This window comes from Cavia porcellus, unplaced genomic scaffold (assembly GCF_034190915.1).
Source record: "Cavia porcellus strain 051 isolate PalLab524CR breed Dunkin Hartley unplaced genomic scaffold, mCavPor4.1 scaffold_11, whole genome shotgun sequence".
Classification (NCBI taxonomy): domain Eukaryota; kingdom Metazoa; phylum Chordata; class Mammalia; order Rodentia; family Caviidae; genus Cavia; species Cavia porcellus.
This window is the reverse complement of record NW_026947494.1, coordinates 76,364,222-76,372,650: the sequence shown is the minus strand read 5'-3', so window position 1 is coordinate 76,372,650 and position 8,429 is coordinate 76,364,222.

Below are 8,429 nucleotides of genomic sequence, written 5' to 3'. Positions count from 1 at the left end.
CTTCACCTGAGCCCCAGGCATTTCAGATCCTAGCTTCCACCCTGGCCAAGGAACTTCATGGCTTCATGCTGCACTAGACCAGCACAGCAGGTCTTGAGCCTGCCTGCACCAACTTCCCAGCATCCTGCCCTGATCAGTGGACTCTGGGAATATGGGCCTGCCAGCACCCTCAATTCTGGAAACTGGTCAGCCTGAGGTGAGTGTCCCTGCACCATCTTGAACCCCAGAGCTCCCACCAGCCAAGGAACTTCACAGCTCCTTGCCACACTCAACCTGCCCTGCAGGGCTTGGGCCTGCCTGCCCCACCCCCAGTGACCCTCTCTCAATTGGGGAACGGGCCCCCAGAATCCCAGGAACTGAAGGCATGGAAGAAGATTTCCAAAGGCCCAGGGGAAGCCTTGGAATAACACTTCAAACACAGAAATATAGGAAAATTACAAAGCGAAAGACCAAATTACAATCTCAAATTCCCAGCCCATGCCAAGAAACCTTAAGAGCTATGTACATAGAAGAAAATATATGCCATACACCTGAAATATATGAAATAATAGCAACTGAAATAATGAAACTACTCTGGGAAGCTGTAAAGGAATTCAAACTAGAAATAATCCCCCAAGTAAAGAAGACATGATAAAAGAAATGAAAAAGATGCTGAACATATGAAAGGAAGACACAGTTTAAAAATTGGAGGAACTAAACAAAAAGGTAGAATCCCTGGATGAATGATATAAGAAACAAACAGAATACATAAAGCAGATTCAAATAGATATACAGGAAATAAAAAATTCCATTGAAAGTTGTCAAAACCACTTACACAAAAGTGAAGATAGAATATCAGACCTCGAAGACAAGATTGCAGCTAGTGAATATGAAAGGAAAGATGTCTTTAAAATAACAAGGGATCAGGAAATAACAATTCAATAGCTGCAAGACGATGCAAAGAAAAGCAACATAAGATTGATAGGGATAAATGAAAAAGAAGGGGAAACATAAAGGATGTCAAGAGGATATTTAGAGAAGTAAATAGCTGAAAATTTCCCAAACATGAGAATGGAAACTGACATCAGGTTATGGCTAATTGGTCAACTCCAAATAGCCATAACCAAAATGAAACTACACCCAGACATATAATAATCACCATCCCAGAAATCCAACCTAAGAATAGAATATTAAAAGCTGTCAGAGAGAAAAGACAGATCACCTATAAAGGAAAACTCACCAGAATCACAGCAGACTTCTCAGCACAAACAATAAAGTCAAGAAGAGCGTGGAGTGAAGTATTTCAGATCCTAAAGGAAAATGGTTTCCAACCTAGACTGAAGTCCCCTGAAAAAACTGTCCTTCAAAATGGATGGAGAAATAAGATGCTTCCATGACAAAGAACAGCTGAAGAAGTTCATGATCACCAAGCCAACCCTGCAAAGAATACTGAAAGACAGTTTAGATACACTTAGGAAAAAACTACTAAGCACAGCAGACAATTAAACAGAACAGAAAGATAAAGATGCAACAGCAGAAAGATAACTTGTCAATTATAAACCAACATATAACAGTTATAACCATTAATGTAAATGGTCACAATGCACTAATTAAAAGAAACAGACTGACAGAATAGATCAAGAAATAACATCCAACCATATGCTGTCTACAAGAAACCCATCTAACCCAAAAGGATACTCACAGACTGAAAGTCAAAGGATGGAAAACAATACTTCATGCAACAGGAACACAAGAAAAAGCAGGGGTGGCTATTCTGTTTGCAGACAATGTGAACTTCAAACCAAGAATGATCAGAAGAGATAAAGAAGGTTGTTACACATTGGTAAGGGAAAACTTACCAGTTCTTACCAAAAGAGGAAGAGATAACAATCTTAAATATATGCACCAAATTCCAGAACACCCAGTTATATATAGCAAGTATTAATAGAAATGAACAACCAAATTAGAAATAACACAATTTTAACAGGAGACTTTGACACACCATTGACACCAAGGGACAGATCAATCAGACAGAAAATCTGCAAATAAATAACAGAACTGGATCATACATGTGAACAAATGGACTTGATAGACATATATAGAGTGTTCCATCCAGCAACATCAGAATACACATTCTTCTCAGAAGTACATGGGGCATTCCCCAAAATATACCATATTCTATCTCATAGAACATATTTAAATAAATGCAAAAGTGTTGAAATAAGCCCATGCATGTTTTCGGATCATAGCGTCATAAAATCAGAAATTAATGATGAAAGATACTGCAAAAATCCCAAAAATACATGGAAACTGAATAACACACTGTTGAGTAATCAGTGGGTCACAGGGGAAATTAAAGAAGAAGTTAAACAACACCTACAAGCAAATGAAAATACAAATACAACTTACTTGTAACTGTGGGATGCATGGAAAGTTGTACTCAGAGGAAAATTTATTGCACTGAATTCTCACATTAGGAAACCAGAAAGAATATAAATAAATAACCTATTGCTACACCTCAAATATCTAAAAAAAAGAAGAGCAAGTCAAGCCCAAAGTCAAAAGAAAGGAGGAAATTATAAAAATCAGAGTAGAAATTAATGCAATAGAGACTAAGAAAACAATCCAAAGAATGAATGAATCAAAGAGTTGGTTCTTTGAAAGAATGAATAAAATTTATAAGCCCCTAGCCAACCTTATTAAGAAAGGGAAGAAAAAGCTCAAATTCATGCAATAAGGAATGAAAAAGACAAAATCACTACAGACTCTATGGAAATACAGAAGGTCATCAACACCTATTTCGAAAACCTCTACTCTTATAAGTTTGTTCACACAGAAGAAAGAGACAGATTCCTAGAAACATATGAAGTACCAAAGCTGGGTCAAGAAGATGTAAAACTGCTGAATAACCCAATTTCTATTAATGAAATGGAAAATGTAATTAAGTCCTTACCTACAAAGAAGAGCCCAGGCCCAGATGGATTCACTGCAGAATTCTACAACAAGTATGAAAAAGATTTAATCCTGACACTCCTTAAACTCTTCAATGAAATTGAAAGTGAAGCAATTCTTCCTAAATCATTCTTGGAAGCAAATATTATTCTAGTACCAAAACCTGAGAAAGACCCAACTAAAAAAGAGAACTACAGGCCAATCTCCCTAATGAACACAAATGCAAAAATCGTCAATAAAATATTGGCAAGTATGATGCAGCAAATCATCAAGAATATTATACACCATGATCAAGTGGGATTCATACCAGGCATGCAGGGATGGTTCAACTTACGTAAATCAATAAATGTCATCCACCACATCAATAAAGTCAAAAGTAAGAATCACATGATCATTTCTATAGATGCAAAAAAAGCTTTTGATAAAGTCCAACATTCTTTCATGATAAGAACGTTACAGAAAATTGGAATAGATGGTCTTTACCTCAATATAATAAAGGCTATCTATGACAAACCAACAGCCAGTATCATAGTAAATGGCCAAAAGCTGAAGGCCTTTACCTTAAAATCAGGCACAAGACAAGGATGTCCCTCATCACCACTCCTGTTTAATATAGTACTGGAAATACTAGCCAGAGCAGTTAGACAAGAGAGAGAAATAAAAGGGGTAAAGATAGGAAAAGAAGAAGTTAAATTATCATTATTTGTGGATGACATGAAATTCTACATAGAAGACCCCCAAAATTCCATTCAAAGACTCCTAGATATAATAAATAAATTCAGCAATGTAGCTGGATACAAAATCAATACTCAAAAATCAATAGTATTCCTGTACACTAACAACAAAATAACTGACAGAGAAATAAGAGGAGCCATACCCTTCACACTTGCAACCAAAAAAATGAAATACGTAGGAATTATTCTCATGAAAGATATGAGAGATCTATATAGAGAAAATTATAATGCAATGAAAAAAGAAATTTGAGAGGGTCTCAGAAAATGGAAAGACATTCCTTTTTCATGGATAGGAAGAATAAATATTGTGAAAGTGGCCATTCTCCCAAAACTGTTATACAGATTCAATGCAATCCCAATGAAACTACCATCAACATACCTCATAGATTTACAGAAATCACTCCTGAAATGCATCAAAAAACAGAAGAAACCTAGAATAGCAAAGACAGTTCTAAGCAGCAAAGGCAAGGCAAGAGGCATCACAATCCCTGATTTGAAGTTTCACTACAAAGCTACTGTAATAAAATTAACATGGTACTGGAATAAAAACAGAGCCAAAGATCAATGGAATAAATTAGAAGATACAACCACAACTAAAAACACACTCAACCACCTTATTTTTGATAAAGGGACAAAACATGTTCACTGGAAGAATGACAGTCTCTTTAATAAATGGTGTTGGGAAAACTGGCTCTCCATATGCCGAAAACTTAAGACTAGACCCATGCATATCACCATGTACTAAATTAAAATCTAAATGGATCAAAGATATGAATATTAAAACATAAACACTAAATCTGTTGGAAGATAAGTTGGGTAAAAACCTTGAAGACATAAGGGTAGATAGAGAACTCATGAACAGGAATCAAATTGCATGGGAAATACTTCCAAGAATCAACAACTGGGAGCACATCTTATTAAAAAGTTTTTGCATTTCAAAAGAAATCTCCACCATAGTTTTAAAAAAACCCACAATTGGGAAAAAATCTTAGTGAAATGTCCCTCAGACAAAGAACTTTTGTCTAAAACATATAAAGATTTAAAAATATCAGACCCCCCAAATTCAAAGATCCAATCCAAAAATGGGCATCTGCAATGAATACACAATTCTCAGATGAAGAAATACAAATGGCAAATAAATACAGGAAAAAATGTTCATCTTCATTACTCATTAGAGAGATACAAATTAAAACCACACTGAGATTCCATCTCACTCCTGAAAGAACGGCCAGGATCAAGAAAACTACCAGCAACAAATGCTGGAGACGCTGTGGGTGAAAAGGAAACTCCTGCACTGTTGGTGGGAGTGTAGATTGGGGCAGCCATTGTGGCGGTCAGTCTGGAGATTTCTCAAAAATCTGGGATCAGAAGTTTCATTTGTTCCAGCTATCCCACTTCTAGGCATATTCCCAGAAAAACTGAAAACATCATTCCACAGTGATACATGTGTGCCCATGTTTATAGCAGCACAATTTGTAATAGCCAGATTTTAGAGACAACCTATGTGTCCATCAACTGAGGAATGGATAAAAAAGTTGTGGTATTTTTATACAATGGAGTACTACTCAGCTATAAAGAATAATCACATTGAGATATTTATAAATAAATGGATGCAGTTTGAGAACATACTTGTAAGTGAAATAAATCAAACTCACATGTCTAAATACTAAATAGTTTCCCTAGTGTAAGGAATGGTAAGTGTACATAAAAGTATGTGGTAATATGATTCCCCATTATATCTCTTTGAAGCCTTATAATGTTTTCATTCATTAGCTGGAATGGTTTTAATCTGGGTTGTTTGATTTTATTGTCTGTGATGGTATCAACAGCTATTCTGAAGAAAACAAGACCTATAATAGCTGGTGATGATTTAATATCATCTCTGTTTTGAAGTCCCTCCAAGCTTTTGTTCTTCTGTCTCCATCATTTTTAACATGTTGTATCTTATTGGATTTTATTGTATGTGATAGTGTAAACAAAAATTTTTATAGACAAGGAGATAATCTAGAAACCATTGTTCAGGACGGGGGATTTAGCTCAGTGGCATAAGCACCTGCCTTGCAAGCAGGCGGTCATGAGTTTGATTCCTGGTACTGATAAAAACGAAAAAGACAAAAAAAAATAAAGAAAGAAAAGAAACATTGTTCATTTTCAGTTAGTTGGTTCCAAATAGCCTGTAATACTTTCATTCTCTTGAATCATTTTACACTGTCTTGTTATGTTTGATGCAATAGTATATGAAGGTATACTCAATTATTTCAAGGAAAGAGACCCTATGGTAACTACTATTATGTTGGGTATCTTGTGGTGAAACACTATGTTGCTTAAATTGTTCTGTTCTGACCTGTGTTATGTCCTCTTTTATCTTAATCTTTTTTTAAAAACAAAAATTTTTAAAAAAGAAATAAGCTCATATAAGAATTCTTTTTTAGTTCTTTTGATTAAAAATTTTAAATATAACAAGTATTTTATTTTAATTTCATTTAAAGAGAAACAAAGCAAAACAGAAAAAAGGGTAGAAGTAATACAGAATTTCAAAAAATAAACAGTAAGAATCACTATTTGATAGATTACATATTGTCATCTTAGAAATAGTTGTTCAAGTTACAAAATTAAAGCATACAAAGTGGACATTCAAACAGTGAGACTGCATCTGTCAATGATCCAACAAAAACTTAGTAATATCATTCTTCTCTGTCTTACACACTTAAACACACACGCAGTTATATCCTTTAGAACACTTTCTTTTCCTCTCTTTCTTACAATAACAATTACACATTTTGGATTGTATTACTCCTATAGTTATTTTTACTTTTTTTAAGAGATTAAAACCAAATGTCACCAAACAAAACAGAGTCAATCAAAACAAAAGCATGGACATATTACATGATGTAAAAACAAAATACAAGATAATCAACAATGGTTACCATAATGCCTCTTGCTATCTTCAAAAGAATTGCCCATATCATCACCAGGTATAATAAAATTGAACAAAACAGTACAGAACAAAACAAATAAAATGAAATATTGAAGACATTACAGTACTTCAAAAGAAGATAATAGTCAAACCAAAATGGGTACCATAGTGAATCTTATTGTCTTCAAAGTAGTTTCCTATACTCTCAGACTTGATACTACCAAACAAAATAGAATAGAGTAAGACAAGTCAAAAAAAAGACAGTTAAAGCAATGCAGAGATTCAAATCAAGTTGATAGGAAGTCAAAAATGATTACCACAATATATCCTGCTTTCTTTGGAATAGCTGTCCATGCCATCAAATCTAATGCAAGAAGAAAACTGGAACAGAATAAAACCAAACAGAACAATGCGAACAATATGGGTTTCAAATCTTGATAAAAGATTAACAATGGCCACTGCCTTCCCTTTTTAGACAATTGCTCCCCTGTCATTTTCACAGGGTGCATTGTACAATTTGCATCCCAATAACTTCTTCATTTTTTAGATTAGGAAGGCAGCCTGCTATTCACCTTAATGATTCTGAACCTTTTTATCCCTGAGCATGATCTCAAGCTGTATCCATTTACCTACAAAAACCTCATAGTTTTCTTTCTTTATAGCTGAGTATTTTCCATTGTATAAAAGTGTTATGGCTTTATAGCCAATTTGCAGCTGATGGGAAAGCTACCCCTACTTTTATATGGTTCCCTGTCACACAGAGCATTGTTTTCTCATCTTTAAGTCTATAAGCCCTCTTTTGAATTAATTGTGTTTCTTATATAGAGCATATTGACAGACCCTATCTCCTGATCCTTTTTGCCTGTATTTCTTTTTATTAGTGAATCGAGGCCATCCATATTAGTGATTATAGCTAATCTTCTCTGCCTCATCTCTTCCATGCTATTTTTCTGCTGTTGGTTGTCTACTTTACCCCTTCATTCCATTATCTGCCCCAAACAGTGAGGCCCCTCTGCCACTATTCTTGAAACCATGGTCTTTTTTTTCTCTCTCTCTAGAATGTCCTTCAGTATTTTTTGTAGGGTTGATTTGATGGTCATGAACTCCCCCAGTTCCTCTTTGTCATGGAAGTATATTGTTTCCCCATTAATTTTGAGAGATAGTTTTTCAGGATACATCAATCTGGATTGGAGGTTATTTTCTTTCAGAACTTGAAATACTTCACTCCAAGCTCTTCTTGATTTGATGGCTTGTATCGAGAAGTCTCCCATGATTCTGATGGGTTTTCCTTTATAGGTGATCTGTTTCTTTTCTCTGACAGCTTTTATATTCTGTTCTTGTGTTGAATTTCTGGCATCTTGATTACTATTGTCTGTTTGTAGATCTATTTTGGTTATAGCTGGCTGGAGTTCAGTATGCGTCATATATCTGAATATCATTTCCTTTTCCTATGCTTGGAAAGTTCTCTTTAATTGTTTCTGTAAATTGCCTTTGTATTTCATTTGTGTCTACCCCTGCTTCTTCACTCACATTTTTTATTCTTAAGTTATCGATCCTCCTGTCATCTTCTAACCTTTGTATTGTCACTTTCTGGTTCCTTGTTATTTTTAAGAGATCTTTCTTTTCTCAATCATAAGCTGCAAACCTATCTTCAAGGTTTGATAGTCTATCTTTAGTTTCTTTCAAGCAGTTTTTCTGCTTTTAGTTTCTTTTAATCTCTTTCAATGGAATTTTTAATTTCCTGGTGATTTCTTTGAATCTGTTTCATGTGTTCTAAATTTTTTTGTATTCTTTGTTGAAGGTTTGCTTCCTTTTTCTATGCTCCTCTATTCTTTCATCTGTGCCTT